Consider the following 18,655-nt stretch of genomic DNA (forward strand, 5'->3'; position numbering starts at 1 on the left):
GAGGGGATCTAAACCTTATAAGGAATGCTGATGAGAAACTGGGAGGAAACTACTATGCTGACCCTTCAAGAGACTCATTAGAAGAAATAATCCAAACCCATAATCTAGTGGACATACCTCCGCAAAACGGGAGATTCACCTGGAGCAATAAAAGAACTGGCAACAACAATATAAAAGAGAGATTAGACCGAATCCTCATCCAAGAAAGAACAGTGGCAAGATTCTCAAATATCCAAAGCAAAATCATTCAGGGATACATGTCAGACCATAAGCCAGTAGCTCTGACCTTTGATAAAGGGAAGAACATGGGGCCTCTTCCCTTTAAATATAACAAGGCATGGGACAGTAACGAAGAATTCAGAAATTTGATCAAGGAGCAGTGGGCAAAAGAAATAATTGGCTCGCCCCACTATATTTGGGAAGCCAAGCTCAAATCCCTCAGGACTGTCATAAAAGGTTGGGCAAGAAACCATGCTACAGAGGAAAGCAAAAAGAGAACTGAACTACAAGCACAGCTGGAACAATGGAGTCAGGAAAAGGAGAGAACACAGTATACAGAGGAAGATCAAGCCAAAGAGAATGAAATGTACAAAGAATTGTACAAGCAGAACAGGAGGGATGAAGAAGAGCAGAGACAAAAGTCCCGTTGCCTCTGGCTCAAAGCCGGAGACAAAAACACTTCCTTTTTTCATAACAGCCTAAAACTCAGGCGGGCAGGGAACCATATAGAGAGAATCATGATGGAAGGAAGAGAGCTTAGGGACCAAGAGGAAATAAAGGAGGCTGCGTCCAAACACTTCTGCGCCCTCCTATCCGCAGACTCTCAGCCCAACGACAATGCGGAATTCCTCAGCCTAATTGAAAATAAGATATCAGCAGATCAAAACAAAGAGCTGGACCAAGAGGTCACGTCAGAGGAAATCGAATGGTCGATCTTCAGCATGGCGCAGGATAAGGCGCCGGGACCGGACGGGTTCACAGTGGCATTTTATAGAAACCATTGGGAAATCATCAAAAAAGACTTCATCAGAATGGTCAAGAATTTCTTCTTAAAATGCAAAATGGGGAATAGCATTAAATCTTCCCACTTAGCCCTCATCCCCAAGGACCCCAACCCCCAATCCTTTGACAGATTCCGCCCAATCTCCTTATGCAATGTCTCCTATAAAATTATCACAAAAATTTTAGCCAACAGGTTAAAAAAGCTCCTCCCTTCCCTCATCTCTGAGAATCAAGGAGGCTTCGTCCCCAGAAGACAAATAACGGATAACGTTATTCTCATTCAGGAGGCTATCCACAGCAGTATTAATAGAAAGGAAAAGGGTATGATTATCAAATTAGACATGGCGAACGCATTTGATAGAGTCAACCAACAATTCCTAAAGGCAGTCCTCGGGAAATTTGGGATATCCAACAACTTCATCAGTAGGATCATGGAGTGTATTTCATTCCCTTGGACAGCCCCCCTGATTAATGGCAGGCCAAGCAATTTCTTTAGAAGCTCAAGGGGTCTGAGACAAGGCTGCCCGCTCTCCCCTTTCCTCTACATCATCATGGCAGAAACGCTAAGCATACACCTGGAAAATCTCCGCAGACAAAAAGAAATTACAGGTATCAGCATAGTGCGTGGAACCAAGGGGATAAACCACTCCCTCTTTGCTGATGACACCCTCCTAATTGGAGGAGCTTCTAGTCTCATGGCAAGAAGGTTCAAGAAAACGTTAGAACTCTTTCTTCAAGCTTCTGGAGGCAGGCTCAATAATAACAAGTGCATGATATACACCTGGAACGTCCCCAGGCAGATTATTCAGAGAATCTCCACAATCTTGGACATCCCCGCTCAAAGGAACTGGAGTCATTTCATGTATCTGGGATTACCATTAGCAAAGGAGTCGGTCAAAACTGAAATCTGGGTAAAACTAATAGAGAAACTGAGAGGGAAACTTCAGAGTTGGGGTGTCTCCTGGCTCAACCTGGCTGGAAGAACAATTCTCATTAAAGCCATCCTCTCAGCCCTCCCAATATACCAGTTCGCAACCACTCTTGCACCGGCCAGCACTCATAAGCATATGGAATTAATCATTAGGAGCTTCTTGTGGCAGGGAGGAAGGCAGGACACCAAAAAGTTCAGTCTTGTAAAGTGGGAACAGGTCATTTTGCCTTTCGAAAAAGGAGGGCTTGGGATAAGAATCCCAAGATTAGCCAACATGGCCATGGGTTTCAAGTTGATATGGAGAATTCTCAACGGAAAAGGAGCCTGGTGGACAGAAGTAATTAAAAGAAAATATCTGAATGGGCCCAACTCCAACATCCTATCGGAACCCATCGTTGACAGGCAGTGTACACCAATCTGGAAACTCATAAAAAAAACTCTCCCTCATTTCAAAGATTGTATATCAAGAGCTCCGGGCAGCAGCAGAGACATCAATATTTGGACTGATCGTATAATGGGCTCAGAAGCAAGGGAAACTCTCCCAAATCTTAGTCCCCTGCAATTGTGGATGGAAAGGAAAAATCTCAAGACCCTATATGACATCTCCTCTTGGGACGAAAACAGATGGCAGGGATGGAAACTCCTCCTCCTTCCAAACAATTTAAGGGATCTGTGGGTCGACCTCAAGCTTTCTCTCTCAGGGTCAGCTCCCCTTAACAGCCTGTACGAAGATAAGTATGTCTGGGACCCCAACGGTGGCAACTATACAGTCAAAGAAGGATACAAAATCCTCCAAAATGCAACAGCTACCAACAATTGGCCTCTCCATAAAGCGGCCTGGACTCCGGAATGCCTCCCAAAGATTAAATTTTTCAATTGGACCCTCTTAAAAAGCAAAATCCTTACAGCGGAAAATCTAAGGAAGAGAGGCATCCTCGGCCCTTCAATATGCTGCCTGTGTAGAGAAGAGGAAGAAAGCAGCAATCATCTCTTCCTTGAGTGCTCTTTTGCACGAACTTGCTGGAAGCTCATTATCAGTCCGTTAAGGATTGGTGATCTTCCCAATCAGATCACCCTCCTTCAAAAAAATTGGGGGAGTAGCTATCCCCACCCCAAGAAAAACAAGAACCTTGCCAAAAGAATTTGGAATAGCATTCCTCCAACCCTCTGTTGGCAAATCTGGAACACCCGAAACAAAAGCATTTTTAGCAACAAGAAGCCCAGCATCTCCAGCACCCTTGCAAAAACAATTGCCCTCATCTCCGAGACCATCAGTGAGAATGGAATAGCTCAATCAGATCAAGAGCCTGGGGATCCAAGAGAAACGGAATGGATCAGCAAATTCAGCCATGCCTCAAGGAACCACAAAACAGCAAGCACAGGTAAGAAAAAAACAGACTGGAAGCTAAGAGGAACTAACGAGGAAATCAGAGATTGGATCCAAAATCAAAGGAGGCCCTCCCTTCAGTTCGACGGGGCTTCAAAAAATAACCCGGGGCAGGCAGGCGCAGGAGGAGTCATCAAAGACCACCAAGGGGAAACAATTGTGACCTACGAGTGGGGATTGGGCATAATGTCCAACAACAGGGCTGAGGCATATAGCCTTCTCCTGGGAACCTCCATAGTGAAGAAACTTGGCCTTCAAAATCCGCTCATACTGGGTGACTCAGCTATTGTTATAGCTGCTATGGTCTCGGGGAGGGAATTCAAGCAAACTGCCCTGAACCATATAAAATCCAGGATTAATGACAACATTAGAGAAATAAACGGGGCTACCTTCAAACATGTCCTAAGGAGCGGCAACAAAGAGGCAGATGAACAAGCCAGCAAGGCAACCAGTAGACCGGCAGGCCAAGTCAGAGAAAATGATACTCTCTATGATAAAGCAATCCCCTAACAAATCCCATTTCATTCCCTCTTCCCAGAATCTGAGCCACCTCAGACGCACTTCTTCTCGAAATCCGTTTACCTCCGAATCCCCTGACCCTCTGCCAAATCTCCTCGACTGCGCAACTTCGTCCCTTCTTCATCAAATCCTCCCCCCTGCGATGGATTATGTCACCTCGCGCGGCCTCAATCTTGTGTTGCATCCGTCCTCTGCCGTCATTTCCAGGCTTTGCTCAGAAGACCATCATTCCCATATCCCCATCGCATGCAGCAAGATCTCCCACTGGGTTCACAGTCATCTCATGAATCGTTTCTCCCAGCTATGGTACACGCATCCGAGTTGCCTTCCTTTCTCTATTTATAGAAGCATGGATCTCATTGTCACTCCATCCCTCACTCCTGCAAAGGTTCTGGTTCGCGCCTCCTCTCAGCACAGGCACTCTCTCGAATCAGATCGCAGTCATCTGGAGCTCGGACCAGGCTCTTCGACAGCGGTAAACACAGTCAATCTTAATTTCAGTTTAAATTTTCCTTCTAACTGTTGGTTGATTTGGCTGTCACAGCGCTCCCCCTCTCTTCATTCTGCTTCCCCGACATCCAGTTCCTTCCCTCCCCATCTGGTCCCCTCCCTGTACAAGCACCCTCCCTCACTGTTCGTCGTCCTCTCCCCTGGAAATCGTCCCTCTCTGCACCACCAGCTCTCCGGACTTCCTTCCAAGCTTGGCGAAATGGCGGACCAGCAAGATCAGCAGGGAGCCCAGGAGCCTGTCAACAATCCTCTTGAAAATGTCATCACGAACAGCGAATGTTCCCTCTGCAAAGCGCACACTTTCATGATTGGCAGATTCATCAAGCGTTTCAATGACCTCAAAGACGACTACCAGGCGGACAGCAGATCAAAACGGAAGAAGCTCGAAAAGCAAAAAGAAGAGATCGAAGCCTTGAAGGACAGGTGCTCCCATCTTGAGGCAGCTATAGCGCATATCAGGACTCTCACACAAAGCATGCAAGCAGAAGCTTCAACCAGAATCAGTGCAAGGAAGGATTCTATTCCGGATGATTCAGTCAATCAGAAACTCCCCTAGGATCTATGAAATGTAAATTTTGTTGGCTTGCAGGTTCTTTTATCCGGCAATATAGCCGTTACCTCTTTCATTTCAGTTACCGTTTGTGTAGCAACGAGGATCAAGGGTCTGCGAACCCGTTTTGGATCCTTAATGCCCTGTTTTATCACATCTATGTACTAGGACTCAGTCCATGAAGTTTTTATAATACAACAGTAACCGATTTTGTCCGATTTTGTCAAATATATATATATATATATATATATATATATATTATTCGTAGCCTATAAAAAGAATAAAAGCCATGTATATTCCAAACTAATATATAATATGTTTATATATGAATTTTATATCCAAACCGAAAAGTGAGGTTATTCATAGAAATTTATATATGATTAATAGAATTTTGATTAATCACCGTATTTATTATTTATTAGTATAGTATATCAATTAATTTGAAAAGGTTTCGTGTTTTAGTATCTTATTCTTATTCAAAAGCTTTATGTAATATATCTATAATCGTTTTGAATTTAATTTTATATTAATTTTAAGTTATACTATAATAAAAAGATAGAAATAATTTATATTGATATAAGGGGAAAAAAATATTTCTTATCATTATTAATAAAATTTAAATTACATTCGTGTATTAAATATTATTTTATAATAAGTAAGTTTTATATTTAAATTATTTTAAATCAATAGAAATATTATAATAAGTTTTAGAGTATAGTTTAATTGATCAAGCTGTCTTTACTAAGTACCTTATTTATTGGGAGGTTGCGCGGTCAAATATCTTTAATGCCATTGATGTTAGGCTTGATATATTAGGCCGCTTTTGGTGGATCTATGTGGATTATTTCCCATGGACGTAGCAACCACTTAGTGACCGTGAATCCTAATTGCCTTAAAAAAACTATAAATATTATAATCTTGTTTATTAATATGCAAAAAAAATCAACTTGGAAATTTTTTAATATATATATATATATATATATATAAAGTTTAATATTAAAATAATATTGATGATAATGATGATTAATATTCACTAAAACTAATATGGCTTCTTGCACCTGAAGATAGGATATTAGTTGCGACTCTTTAAAAATTTGTTTCTATGATCAAAAAGAAGGGAAAGAAGCATTGTTAGATCACTACAATTTTGCTAATTTAACATGTCAAGATGGTTGGTATTATAGAAAATGTTATGGAAGTGAGATCATATGTGAGTAAGAGTTAGTCAAACCGAGACAAAGTGTTTTCCATCTTCAACCTTTTTAGTATCACAAAGATGACAACTTTTTTCATCCTAATGTGTTTTGGGAATATACCAATATCTAATTTTACTTCGATGCTCATGGGAATTAGATTTTATCTTCACAATGTACATTTTTGTCTTAGCACTAGTCAAGGAAGAAAGATAATTTTGGTTGGAAAGGGTGGGGTTGATCACCTCCTTATAATAGTTTAGATTCCTTTTCCCTAATAGCTCCTTATCATCTTACAACCCTTCCTTAAATTTGGAAGTAATAGTATTTCTAATGTTATCTTTATTCTCCAAGTTGAATTCCTTATTTATCCCCCAAAAGATAAACCAAGACAGAGCATCCTTGTGCCATCCCCGCTTGAGCTGGAGGTGAGGGTTTTGGCTAGAGTTAGAAGAAATTTTGGGGAACATCTTAGTTTTCATGTTGTAAAGATTCATCCTATATCCACCCACAAAGGGTCTTAAGTGGAGGGGTTTGTAGGAGATTCTTGAAATGAATGTGAATGAGTGATGGAAAGGGGGCGATACAACCACTACTTGGTAAATCAAACGCAATAATAATCCCCTATTATTTGATGTGAAGTTGGTGACTTTGTAGTAGGATTCAATCATAATAGAAGCAGATGTGTCGAAGACCAAGGTAAGATATTTCAATCCAATTACAAACATTAGTATCATAAATTTTGTAGTGATCTATGTTTATAATGATATAAGTTGGTTTAGGGAAATTTGAATTTTTATATAAAAATTTAAAGTGAGTAGGTGAGGCGAGTTGTTATTTAGATTTTTTTACTTGTTGATTAGAAATTGACTTGTACTGAGCCTAAACACTCAATTGATCCCATTATATATATATAAAAGGAAATAAACTAATGGTTTAGGTAACGTAAAATGTCTTGGTTATATAATTATTTCTTTCAAAGAAATATATATCTTTCTTTCTTTCCTTCCTTCTTTCCTTCTTTCTGAAATAAATTCCATTCTTTGTGAAATAGATAATAGAATTTATTGTGATATTGAATTACTACCTATTCATAATATATTCATCCTATTCAAAATCTGTAGACTCTTGTATATTCATCCTATTCAAAATCCGTAGACTCTTGTATATTCATCCTATTCAAATCCGTAGAATTTAGTTTTAAGCATTGATATTCTATACACTTTCTTTCTTTCTGTCATATATAATAGAATTTATTGTGATATTGAATTGTTACTTATTCATAATTTCTTTTCTCTGTTATTTTTGTATTTTCATCCCATTCAAAATCCCTGGACTCGTAACAATTTAGTTTCAAGCATTGATATTCTATACAATAATATTTTCTTAAATTTATTGTGATATTGAATTGTTACGTATTCATAATTTCTTTTCTCTGTTATTTTTGTATTTCTTATTACTTTTACGCAGATTCTATACAATAATATTTTCTTATTACTTTTACGCAGATTATAATGAGATAATAATCAACATCATTCAAACTTTAGCTAGAACTCTCATGTCTTAGATAATAGAATTTATTGTGATATTGAATTATTACTTATTCATAATTTCTTTTCTCTGTTATTTTTGTATTTTCATCCTATTCTGTTATTTTTGTATTTTCTTTTACGCAAATTATAATAAGATAATAATCAACATCATTCAAACTTTATGAGAACTTTCATGTCTTAATTCCGTGTAAGTGTGTACTATATCAACCACATTTAACATGCCATGTATACATAAGGTTTGGTTTATAACCCATTTCATTTACCTATATCATTGTTTAAACTTTGAAAGCGTCTTTTCAATGTGGTATTTTGTTTCATGGTTCTATGCATCGAATTCGATATTGTTTATATGTACTCTCTTTATATACTTCGATGCGTATACGTGTCATTCTTTTCACCTCCCATAATTGTCCTTTTGACCTACTAAATCGATGATTGTGACGTGATCTATATAATAAATGGTGTTTAAATTTTCTAGGGTTTTCTTGCAATGTAATGACTATCCTCGTAGTTTCTTGTTTCTTCATTCATTTTCCCATGGGACCTTCTAACTTACCACTCCGAAACTAAATTTCTCTCGAGTCTTTTGATACGGAAGAAATAGTTTTTCACTTCTTCCATTCCCCATGTCATTAATTCTTTTGGACGGATGGTTATACATTGGTTTGTTCACCTGATTACGTCAAGTGTAATTACTCGATTGCTATGTCATTTCTATTGTGCGCAAGTTATTCTATTGCTAGAACTGCTAGGAATTAATTTCTTTCTCGACTAATCCTCTCATTATTTTCCTGGTTAGGTTCCTACTACTATATTTATGATGTTTCTTTGTCGATTGTTTGTTTTGGAACTTTTCCCATCAGACATAAAATCTATCTAAATTTCACAATCGCAACATTAAGCTCTTTCTATTTTCCTTCGACCAATAATACCTTTCAATTGAATTTATAACTTTCAAATATAAAATTTGAGTTTTTAATATATAGGGGTTTGGAATCATTTATGGTCTTTCTCTTAGATGCATTTTCGATGGATAATCCACAAAAGTTCCAGGTTTTTTTTAATCTCCCTGAGTACATGTCTACAATTATTTTGTATTCTTCTTACTTGCTTCTACATAGTCTCTCCTTCTCCATTAGCGTGAGAGACAAAAGAAAATAGACAAAAAGATTTTTATGCCTTACCAATCTACATTCTTCTGATGGTTGGTAACTACCTCCATCGCACCAATAGGCTGAAGTTAGTTACTAGCTCATTAATGAGTTTTTGTTTCCCGGTCCCAAAGACAACATTTTATCTTGTAGGGAAACAATAAATTGACCAATTCCATAATTAACAATAAATCTAATCATCCAAATTAGATGCCTAAGACTTATTGATGGGTAACTAATATTCATCATCGATTTGCATCCTCGTCTATTTAGGCAAAATGTACTACAAAAATAGTTTTCCAAGCCCCTTTTATTTACTATAGACATCTTAAATAAAGATTTACAGTTATTCATTATCATTAATAAATTACTACTAATTAAATTCTTCATATGTTTTTCAAACTTTAAACAATGAAAAAAAAATGCATATACACAATATTTAAACAAAAATATCAAGTGAGGGGATGTCACATGACTACCACCTCTAAATTTATCAGTTCTCTTTCTAAGATTTACTTAGCTTGGGGATTTGATTGTGAAGGAGTGTTATGGTACTAGCTCAATACCTACTCTTCTACTATGATTCCTATTTCCTTTACTTTAATTAGAATTTCACCTCTTAAGTGGAATCTCATAGGATCATATTCTTGAAATCAAGTTCAAGACCTTGAGAAAATAAAAAATATGTTTTGTTATTTATTTCTCTGTTTTATGGACTTACTCTTTTAATATTTTTAGTAATTGTTTTTTCTCTCAAGCTTGTTTCTTTGGGTATTAGATTTTCTTCCTGTTTCTTGGCTTTTGGGTAGTTTTGGAAATGGTTTATCAGTGGCATTCTAAATTCTAAGGCCCTATCATTGGTGTAAGGCAAGTTCCTTATTCTCTCTACTACTTTATAAATATTTCTAGGGAGCTTGGTTGGTTAGGAGGAACCAAAGTAGTTTCCTTACTCATGGAGAGCCCATATGCCTAGTATTTTTCTCCGTGTTTCTTCTTGGAATTATCCCTAAGTTTCTAGCCTCACATTTACTCATTCTCTCCATAGATTTGGTTTATATTTATTTCTCTATCCCCTCAATATAGTTTTTTTGTAGGACTTCCTTGGGTCCTCAAAGTAGTATAAGAGGAATACGCACCCTTTCTATCAACTCTACTACTCATCAACTTGGGTATTCTCAAACTTGGGCTCAAGGTGATGCTCATCATTCTATGAATATATTTATGGAAGAAATTCTTGAGGGGGTCTACAGAACAACTATTGAGGTTGAAGAGGAAATCCGAGAAGATTCACCCTTGATCATGGACTGGAAAGAGACATAAGAGATTGGATACCAGAGAATCAAAATTCTACTTGTGTTGGATTGGGCATTTTCTCGATGGCTAGTGGTTTTGAGTGTGTTGGCATTCATGTCAATCGGATTAGCATGGTGATTGGGCTCCAGATGATAATTGTATGAGCATGGTGATTGGACTAAGGAGAACAACCAGATTATCATGGTGATTGGGATCAAGAGGACAACAAGATTAGCATGGTGGTTGGGCTCAAGAGGAATCCTATGATAGTTGTAGGCTTCTGGTAGAGAATCATCAGAGTAGCAGGCATATTGACAAGTCATAAAATAATGACTATGGTGATTTGGAGTCCAGGAGGAATGCCATGGTTGTTTCATTGCTTTGTAGGGAATCATCATAGTAGCATGATTATTGGAGAAGCCCTAAAATGATGACTATGGTGGTTGGGAGCTCAGGATACCAGGCATAAGAAGAAGAGTCAATTAGAAAAGAATGGTAGAATTTTTGAGCCATTTTATAGGTAGGATATGTGGTTAAATAAAAACAATCTGAAAGAGCTTTCCAACGGTATGTGGAAGTCTGAAAATGGCCTCCTGAATCAAAAGTTTTGGTCTGCTAAAGTCAGGGTCTTAAAGTCCTAAGCAAGTTGAAACATTGGAGGTCAAGAGAGTGGAAGGGTGAATATCAGAGGTAGGAGAATATTGGAACCTCAAAGCATGCTATATCAGAGGTCAAATACTATCAGAACCTCAGAGAAAGCTATATCTTATATTGGAATATCAGAACCCCAGAGCATAGGGCCATAGGAACATCGAAAGGCTAATATCAGAGTAGGTCATATCAGAATATCTAAAGGTGGAGGCCATCATAACATTGAAGGTCGGAGCATATTGGAATATTAGAAGGTGGAGGTCATCAGAGCCTCAAAACATCATATTTTATTATAATTGCAACTCTTTGAAAGTGTTGAGGTTTGTGAAGGAGAAGCAATACAAACGAATTTGATGCAGGACCACAAACCAAGGAGACTCTTTCTCTGTTCTCCTGATAAACACATGATCACAACTAATTGGTTCTTAAAAGATGAAGTGGAAATTCACGTGAGAACGAGTGGAAGTAAGGTGGACATGTGGCATCATGTTTTGGCATTTTCGTTGGCCCAATGGGGCATGTTAGGGTGACACGTGTCACCACTCAGGAGGGACCACATGGTAAGATGATGACAACATGATGTCTTCTCAAAGGTAAGCATATCCAAGGTTGAGGATATTGTAACTCCTATACAAATGGAGTTTGAAAAGATTACGATAAAAGGGGCTCTAATATTATCTAGCATGTGGTCATGTGGAGACCAAAGGCACTAAGGGATAAGCGGAGGGAACTAAAATGCAATCAATACTTTAAAAGAGTTACGATATGGAGGTGCTTCGTTTTAACACTACAATGGTATTCTAAGCTGACGGTCACAGGCCCGGTCTTATGAGAAAGAAAATGTTTAGGGAGCTAAGTGCCATGGGGCTAAAGGTATAGGAACTGCGTGATATCATATCATTCCTCTTGTATGAGATATGATATGTTTTGGTTTCGATATAAAAATACAAAGAATTAAAAGGATGAATGAGTCAACACCCAGATATTAAATGAAAATCAATGGAGTTGGTATATGGAGTAAGTGGGATCTAGAGAAAGAGATGAGACAAGGCAATGAGAACAACAATCCACATAGAACAACTGATGGGATGAATAAATCTATATCCTACTTCCGTGCACATCTTGAAGATTTAATAAGGAACACAGTTGTAATTCCTTAGTACTTTCAAGCTTTATTGAGCAATGAATAAGAATGGGAGGTCACGGTAGAGTGTGCAAGTTAACTGAGATTAAATTCTTAGCATGGAGAATTAATGGAGAAGTCAGTGAAGAACTTAGCTTCCCACTCTTATGTTTAATGCCATGACAAAATTCAACCATCAGATGCAAGAGAAATAGGAGGAGCCATACTGAGGTACACTCGGGAAGTATGGAAACAGGCAGTACAGACAACATTGTCTAGTGTGCATGAGAGGATCAAAATCATTCATTTCCATTGAGAAAAGTGGGGAAGTGAGTATTTTTGAAGTGATGAGTAGGAAGAGAAGAGAGTTTATTGTGAAACGAACAACAAGAGTAGAGTTGAAATGTGTGTAGCAGAGAGCCTATGTGAGAGAAGGTAGAGGGTTGAGGATATGATGTTTTGAGTGGAGGATAGAGTGTTGTTGTATGAGACGAAGGGAATATGTGGAATAATAGAGGATTGAGAGCAGAAGTTGTTTCTACAACCACCCATATTCATATTTTTCCATAATTGTATATGCCTCTATTTTCAGTTTGGAAATTGTATGAAATAGAAGAACAATCACAAGAGCATGTTATAACCTGCATTCAGAAGAGGTTGGTGCCTATTGAAAATTTAGTGCTTGCTAACCTAAGGGGGTCGATCGCTGCTCTTGTTGCTGGTGCTGGTCGTCTTCTGGTATGAACATCTACCCTAGATCTTCAACTGGTCGGCACTAGCCAAGTTGGGTATGCTCACAAAACCGATGCTCCTGCTAACAAGGTATAAGGAGATCATCTTTCGCTCACTTGCAGTGGGGTCTACAATTGTTGTCCTTGATGTAGCATTGCATGGATTGGACGACCTGCTTTAGAATGGAAAACAGGTTATTGGGAAATTGTGGATATCTTTTTATTGATCTTCTACCTTATTTCTCTGCGGCTGGGTTCTAGATCTAATCTTCTGCAGCTAGATCTAGATCTAATCTTCTGCCTTATTTCTCTGTGGCTAGGTCTCGGCTCCCATAATGTGTTTTAGCCCTCTCCTCTATCTCACGTTGTGGGGTTATCAAAGGCAACAACCAATTTCATAAAACAAACCACCTTTTCAATCTTCTATAGCTAGATCTAGATCTAATATTCTGCCTTATTTCTTTGCGGCTGGGATCTAGAACTAATTTTCTGCAGCTAGATCTAGATCTAATCTTCTGCCTTATTTCTCTATGGCTAGGTTCTAGATCAAATCTTCTACTCAATCTTCTGCGGCTAGATCTAGATCCAATCTTCTGCCTTATTTCTCTGCGGCTAGGTTCTAGATCAAATCTTCTATTCAATCTTTTGCGGCTAGATCTAGATCCAATCTTCTGTCTTATTTCTCTGTGGCTAGGCTCTACGGGCAAGTAAAATATAGCTCCCAGCTTCGCGAAAATAGTTGCTAGCTTAGTTCAGTCCTCTTCTGGAGGGCAAGCTCCTACCCATATCGTCAGTGAAGCCCCAGATCCCACTGTCCAGGTGGTCCAGGCCTCACTCGATGAGGCTTTGAAGTTTTCTGCAAGTTCCCTAATCTCTCGGTTCAATGGGTTTTTGTTGCGGCTGAAAACTCTCCACAATTATATCTCGGAGGTATGGAAGCGTGTCATTTCTGATAAAATTAATATCTACCCTTGTGCTAGGGGTTTCTTTATAGTAGATTTTGAAAATCCTGAAAGAAGACAATGTATTCTAGATTCTGGCCCTTGGTTTTGGGAAAACTCAGGCCTATTCATGAAGCCATGGAACCCATCATTCGATCCCTCAACAGCAGTCATAACCTCAGCACCATTTTGGGTGAGATTTCCAAGCCTACCCTTGCATCTCTGGAATCTCTCCTCACTAAAAGCCATTGGAAATGCAATTGGGAAATTTTACTGCAAGTGCCCAGAAATAGAGGAATATGCCAAAACCACCTATGCACGCATCTATGTGGAAATGGACTTCAGCACCAGATTCCCAACTGAAATAAACCTAACAAGTAAAGACTATGAGTGGAACCAGAAACTTGATTATGAAAGTGTCCTCTTCCGATGTCGATCCTGCTTTGAGACAGGTCATCTAGCCAAAAATTGCTCAAAAGCCTCCCAAAAAAATTCTTCTAGAAAAATCCACCACAGATCTACATAGTGCGAAGGAGCACAAAAAGAACACTACAATGTCATAAAAGAAAAATACTCTAGAGAAAACTCTGAATCACAAGAAATCGGGCAATAAAGAAACAAATCTCAAGACAAGAAGGCAGAAAGCCCTTCCCAACAACAAAAAGGTGAACTCGACAACCCCTCAAGCATTAATAGTTATGAGGATTCGAATACCGCACAAAATAAATCTTCATTTAACAAAAAAGTAGATCTCCTAGATCAAACTTCTTCTCCGACTATCTTCAAAAGGACAGACACAATAAATCACAAAGTGAAGACACCAATGTCCCAAAAACTAGAAGAGACGAAGGAGATGCAAGATAAAGGAAGCTGGAAGACCGTAGAGAAAAAAAGGAAAGCTACAACACCATTCTCGCCAAGAAAGATGATGAGCCAAATAATTAAAAACTAAGAAAGTTATAGGTCCCATAGACCAATTTGGTCTCAATGGAAGTTAACCACTATCATCATCAACAAACTATTATAATTAAGTAGGTGCTTAATTTACATCATAAACAACAACAAATTGGTATTTTTTCTCATTGTTTTTCTACATGAAAACATCGGTGTCAATATGCATGTGCTGCTCATGTGATAAATTGTATGAAGATATGAATGCTTAAAATTTTTCTCACTTTATTTATGAATGAATGCTCTCATAAGTAACAGACAAAAAAACTAAAAGCTTATTCAGAAAAAAGATTTAAGAATATCACTATTACTGATTCACCACTCCCCAATAATTTCTTATTCCAACAACTTGGGCTCACCAAACTACATCTATGTGAAATGGTAATCTATATTAGCACATTTAAAAAATTATGGGAAATGTTTTAGTAGATTAAATAGAACCTACTCAAGAAATTATTGTATGTGTGGGAGAGAAGATTGATAAAGTGGAAAGGTTAGGACAAAATGTTTATGTTATGACCAAGAAGTTGGAAAAAATTACCTTCACATATTCTAAGGAAAAATTGGCTCCGCTCCACCAAATTTGGTGGAATCTCTCTCAAGCTGACATGATTAGGGGAGTGAGGTTCTATGTTATGGTCTCTAGTTTGTTCATTGTGTTGATGCCCATCAACAACTTTCAAAACTTCTGCAAACCATTATGGGTCTTTTTCCATTCTAAGCTCCATTTGAAGAGTGTTATGTACATCATAAACCTATTGGCAAAAAAAAGAGGAAAAAATCATATGTCTCTCTTGACTATGTATTCCTAAATGGGATTGGGTTCACAAGTTTGTATTATCAAAATAAAAAGGGACAAATACATAATATCTCGAAAAGGGCCATGACATACCTCTCTCTTACCATGACATCTCTCTCACCATAATAAAAGGAAGATGCATATTTACATTATCATTCGAGTCCCCATAGGCAAGTTCATGATATTCATCACTCATTGCACAAAACCTTAAAAAACTCTATAACTAGTGCCATTTCGAATAAATCTCTAACTTATATATATATATATATATATATATATATATATATATATATATATATATATATATATATATATATATATATATATATATATTATGTTGTGCCCTACCTGCCTTGGTATATTTTCATATTATTGAGACCACACATATTTTCATATTATAGAGACTACACATGCTCACAACCGAGGAAAGATAAATCCATAAGTTCTAAGACCCACAAACCATGAGAGAAACACTTATTCTTGTTGGAATATCTAATTCCTACTTGTCTCAGTTGTGATTCTTACTAAGGATTCTGTTCCTAGTAGTTAGGATCTATTTCCTAGATTGGTGTGTGGTTCAGATAATCTCTCAACCTACAGATTGTGTGTCCAAGATAGCGTAATTGCATAGACAACACTTCTTGTATATATGTAATTGCATTTGATTAATAAATTAATCTGGATTCACATATTTTATAATGGTATCAGAGCCTTGAGGGCTGGCCCCTCGTGGTCTTGGCCCATCCTGGGCTGAGGGAAATAAAAGTTGTGTGAATGTTTCTTTGTCCATCTCCCTCTATCCATTGGCCAGGGTAGCGGTAGTGTGGTGATTCATCAGTCTGGTGAATTATGGACCGACCTGCCAGATGTAGAAAGAGCTACGGTTTTCTTTGTTGTGCGCTATGAACTAGACATGAAGAGTGGAAGCCAACTGGATCAGGAAGCCTATCTGCCGAGAATTGCAGAGAACCTGTACGACTTCAGACCTGCGTGGCCAACACTTGCAACTCCGTTGAAGGGAAGGCGAGAGGCAGAGGAGAATGGGGTGGGCAATTGCCTTGTATGGAGGAGCAGGGGATATTGCTCACACAGTAACAATGGAGCGCAGTGAAAGAGCCGAGGTACGACATCTCTATCAAGTTTCAAAAGAAATATTTCTCAATCAACTGAATTTATTGTACCTCGAGGCACCTATAGAGATCTGCAGTGATATACATGGTCAATATTCAAACTTGTTATGGCTGTTTGAGAATGGTTGCTATCCACCACAAGAAAAATGTTTGTTTTTAGGGGATTATGTAGATCATGGAAAGCAGAGCATAGAGACAATATGCCTTCTTCTGTCATACAAAATAAAATTCCCTGAAAACTTCTTTCTCTGATGCGCTTCAATCAACAAAATATATGGTTTCTATGATGCATATAAGCGGTGGTACAACGTTCGGATATGGAAGGCTTTCATAGAATGTTTCAACTGTTTGCCTATTGTTGCTCTTATAGATAAAAAAAAATTATATGTATGCATGGAGGTCTATCCCCTTATTTGAAGTACTTGAGGTAGATCATGGATGATATTCCGCGACCTTTAGATCTGCCAGATCAAGGTCTACTATGTTATCTTGTTTGGGTAGATCCAGATAAGGATATTGAAGGATGTTTTTGTAGAGGTGAGAGAAATTTCTAAAAAAACATGATCTTGACCTAATATGGTGGAGGATGGCTATGAATTCTTTGCCAAAAGGCAGCTTGTAACTATCTTTTCAAGAAGCCTGGAACATGCGGTTCCATCCCAAGGGGGATATTTTGGCTGTAGCTGGAGGGGGTAGCGCCTCTGTGAAGCTGTGGGATACTACTTCATGGCGAACATTACATGTCTGTGAGATCCCTCATTTTTTTCTCCCACTGATTCTCAAATCTTATTCTCTACTTCAGATGACAAGCATATTCATATCTATGATGTTGACAACAAGAGCCTTATTTGTGCTATGTCTAGGCATACAAGTTGGGTTCTAAGTATCGATGTCAGCCCATATGGTTTAGCTATTGCCATAGGATCCAGTGATAGAACTCTGGATAGTGTGTTGCTCATGCAACTAGAGGTTTACCACATTCTTCTTTCTCTTCAAGTCAACTTGATAGAATTGGAGTTTGGGAAGGTAAATGCATTGAACCTGATCAACTCAATGTAAAAGTGAAATTTGTTAAAATTTCATATTTGAAAAGAAACTCCAATGAGAAACAAATTAATGTGGTATTTATAAATGTCTTAGAATTAGAGCATTGAGCTTAGCTAACTCAATGGAGTGGTCTTGTTAGAATTAGCTACTCTAACAAATCATGCAAGTAAATCCAAGACAATTAAATTAGAAATAGAAAGGAAAGACAAATATGCCTAGGATGTGATCAAATGATGAAGTGCATGAGAAACATTAGAGATTTGAGGATGAAGGACAACTAGGTGAAGGTTTGTGTGAGTTTGTGGAATAGACTCACTAGCATGTTATTTTATGAGTCACATTTTATTAGTAAGCAAGTCTAGTGTGTTTTATAATGGTCTTTTTAAACTGTGTACCTGGTAACTCCAAAGTTGGAGTGTGAAATGTAAGCCTTGTAAGGCATGTGTATTAAAACCACTTTGTTTTTGCAGTGTCGGTTTGTGGTAAGCCAGAAACCACGTGTAACAGTTAAGTGGGACAAAGATTTCTGTTGGCATGGTTTAGGGTTAGCCGAGAAAACCTTCGCCCTGGTTCAGTTGGGTTTTTGGAGTGCCCTAGTGGCAAATTTATGGCCCATAGTGGCTGCAGTGCCTTCAGGGCTGTGTTGAGCCTTCATGGCTGAGTTCAACCTTGGTGGATGTGTTTAGCCTTGGTGGTTGAGAGCCCTTGGTGGCATGATTGAGGGTGATTTGATAAAACCCAGAGCATGGTTACGAGTAATCCGATAAAACCCATGATGATATGGAGGGGGATTTACAGGTACAGGTTCATGTGTGGAGTTATAATGGTTGGAAGAACCATGTATGCGAAGGACATCCTAGAGGACTGGCGGTTGCAGCAGTTAGTACCCATGCAATCCGGTGGATGGTTGCTCCTTTATATGGACATCAATATATTTTTTTTGTTATATTTGACAACAACTAGATTTTACAGATTGATATGGAGACAAGTACTCATTAAGGGGGAGTGTTGGAATATCTAATTCCTACTTGTCTCAGTTGTGATTCTTACTAGGTAAAGGAGTTTGTTCTTAATAGTTAAGATCTATTTCTTAAATTGGTGTGTGGTTGAGATAATCTCTCAACCAACAGATTATGTGTCCAAGATAACATACCTATCTTAAGACAACACTTCTTGTGTATATGTAATTGCAT

The 18,655-nt window shown here is 38.1% G+C and overlaps 1 pseudogene; it reads left to right on the forward strand.

The window, feature by feature from the left end:
- Nucleotides 1-16,325: 16,325 nt before the first annotated feature.
- Nucleotides 16,326-18,109, forward strand: LOC149148740 (serine/threonine-protein phosphatase PP1 pseudogene; annotated as a pseudogene).
- The last annotated feature ends 546 nt before the right edge of the window (nucleotides 18,110-18,655 follow it).

This window comes from Pinus tabuliformis, chromosome 9 (genome assembly GCF_031772625.1).
Source record: "Pinus tabuliformis cultivar Carrire ecotype Pingquan chromosome 9, CPIR1, whole genome shotgun sequence".
Classification (NCBI taxonomy): Eukaryota; Viridiplantae; Streptophyta; class Pinopsida; order Pinales; family Pinaceae; genus Pinus; species Pinus tabuliformis.